Source organism: Convolutriloba macropyga, unplaced genomic scaffold (genome assembly GCF_964194025.1).
Source record: "Convolutriloba macropyga unplaced genomic scaffold, txConMacr16.3 SCAFFOLD_3407, whole genome shotgun sequence".
Lineage (NCBI taxonomy): Eukaryota > Metazoa > Xenacoelomorpha > Acoela > Convolutidae > Convolutriloba > Convolutriloba macropyga.
Window position 1 is genome coordinate 95 of NW_027450009.1, and position 2406 is coordinate 2500.

General features: G+C 39.4%; 1 non-coding gene across 1 annotated transcript in view; it reads left to right on the forward strand.

Annotated features, from left to right (window-relative positions):
- The first annotated feature begins 1726 nt into the window (after positions 1–1726).
- LOC142355544 (large subunit ribosomal RNA) overlaps positions 1727–2406 on the forward strand; it is a 3522-nt gene continuing 2842 nt past the window's right edge. The window contains exon 1 of the ribosomal RNA XR_012761258.1: positions 1727–2406. This exon is cut by the window's right edge and continues 2842 nt beyond it. This is a non-coding gene — a ribosomal RNA (large subunit ribosomal RNA).

Consider the following 2406-nt stretch of genomic DNA (forward strand, 5'->3'; position numbering starts at 1 on the left):
GGTCTCGGCTTCGGCTGTTGACTGCGTCCGATTCAGGGTTATATAACTCTCGATTGAACACATTGATGTTCTATTGTTGGTGCTTCCAATAAAATTGGAACACTTAAAGCAGAACCGATTCAAATAATAGCATTCTGATCAATGATTGCATTCCTTGATCAAGAACTGCTGGAGTCATTGTGATGGCGAATTTTCTTCATAAGAAAATTGCAAAGAGACGGAACTTAATGAGGACTAGTATTATGTTGTTTCTAGTAAGCGGAAGCTGAAACAGCAACATGTGAAAATCAAGTTTTGTTCAATGATCTCGAGGCGATAAGTACTATGAAGCAACTAGTAGCCTAAGCATGACTCAGATTTGAGACAGTCAAAAAGACTGGCGAAACTTCTTCACATGAAAGTTACATAGAGAACTACAAATGTATACAGCGAGTATTATGTTGTTTTCTAGTAGGCGAAAGCTGAAACATCAACATGTGAAAGTTGTCTGCAAACTGTAGAACGATATGTGATTAGTACTGTGCTGTTACTAGTAGCCAGTCTGACTGTAGAAGCCAAGACAAAGGGAAACTAATGCATCTGAAAAGGACAAGTTATGGAAAGGTATGCACGATAAGTATTATGTTGTTTCTAGTAAGCGGCAGCTGAAACATCAACATGTGAACGTCGTTGTGTACAGTAACCTAGAACTATATAGTCCTTAGTAACGTGCATTTACTAGTACCTGTAATTGGTATTCAGACTCAGGCAGTTTGGAATAGTTTGGCAAAGATGCACCAGAGAAAACTGGGATTTGATACAGAAATTGTTGAATACAAGTATTATGCTGCTTCTAGTAGGTTGAATCCGAAACATCAGCATGTGAAAATTGAAAACATTTCTGGTTCGAATTGTCACAAGTATTTGGTGATCTGAGTAGCCAAACTCACTACAACGCCAATTGAAGGCAAAAATTCTCAACGGGAAAAGCTATTCTCATTGAATGAGCTAACAAGACGAGTATTATGTTGCTTCTAGTAGGCGAAAGCCAAAACATCAACATGTGAAAGTCTTGCTGAACAAATTTAATGTTGTTGAGCTCAGTACCGTGTGAATTAGTAGCCATAATTGGCGAGCGAAAATTGAACTGGCGAAACTTCGTCTTTGGAAAATTGCAGATGCCGAGCACTTATTTTGCAACGAGTATTATGTTGACTGTAGTAAGCGAAAGCCGAAACAGCAACATGTGAAAGCTGTTGAAATTTGTGGTCATTTTGCAATAAGTACAAGGAGTGTAACTAGTAGCCAGGTCAAAATTTGGGATAAGAATGAGCAAAAATTCTGCATGAGAACAGTTGAAATTATGAAACTAAATTACAAAGACTAGTATTATGTTGTTTCGAGTACGCGAAAGCGGAAACATCAACATGTGAACGTTTGTAACGAAGTTTCGTTAATTTTCAGCCTAGTACTGAGCAAGAACGAGTAGCCTCATCTCCAATCCCACGCAAAATGTAGTGAAATATGTGAGTGAACCTTATTCACGGTGAGGGTTTCCCGAGGTCTGTATTGCAGCGAGTATTATGTTGCTTCTAGTAAGCGAAAGCTGAAACAACAACATTTGAAAGTTGGAATTAATGACTGAATGGAAACTTCGACCTGTGTTTGATAGTAGTAGCGAACAAAACTGCTGAATCGGTTTCTGTCTCATATTGGTCAGTGAACCAATTAAGAGACAATCAACTACATAACCTGAATTGGGCGAGAGAACCCCCTTAACTTAAGCATATCAGTAAGGGGAGGAAAAGAAATCAACTGAGAATCCCTTAGTAATGGCGAATGAACAGGGAAAAGCTCATCGGGAAGAGAAATGGCAACATTTCTCGGTGTCCGGTATGGTTTGATGCTAGACTGGTGAATTTGTCCTGATGTCTACTGGAAAGTAGCATCAAAGAAGGTGAAAATCCTGTAAAGGTCATTTTCGATACCAGTCATAATGGCTCATTCCTATGAGTAGAGTTGTTTGAAAGTGCAACTCGAAGCTGGAGATATGTCTCTCCAAAAGCTAATTATAAAGCGAGACCGATAGTAAACAAGTACCGTGAGGGAAAGTTGAAAAGCACTCTGAAGAGAGAGTGAAAAGTACGTGAAACTGTTGAAGGGGAACTGGAGTGAGCGTTACCATACTCAATGCCTTGATATTATATTCTCGGCTACCGAGTAGTGTAGTTGTCGTCTTTTGGCAAATCTTGTTAATGAATCGAGCAGAAGTTTTCCTCGGAATTCTTCTTGTTGATTCTAAACAAAATGAGATAAATTGATCTTGATTGCCTGTCTGACCTCAACTTCCTATTCAATGCTCTCTACAGCCCGTCTTGAAACACGGACCAAGGAGTGTGAGTTGCTTGCAAGTGTTGTCGCTCATTG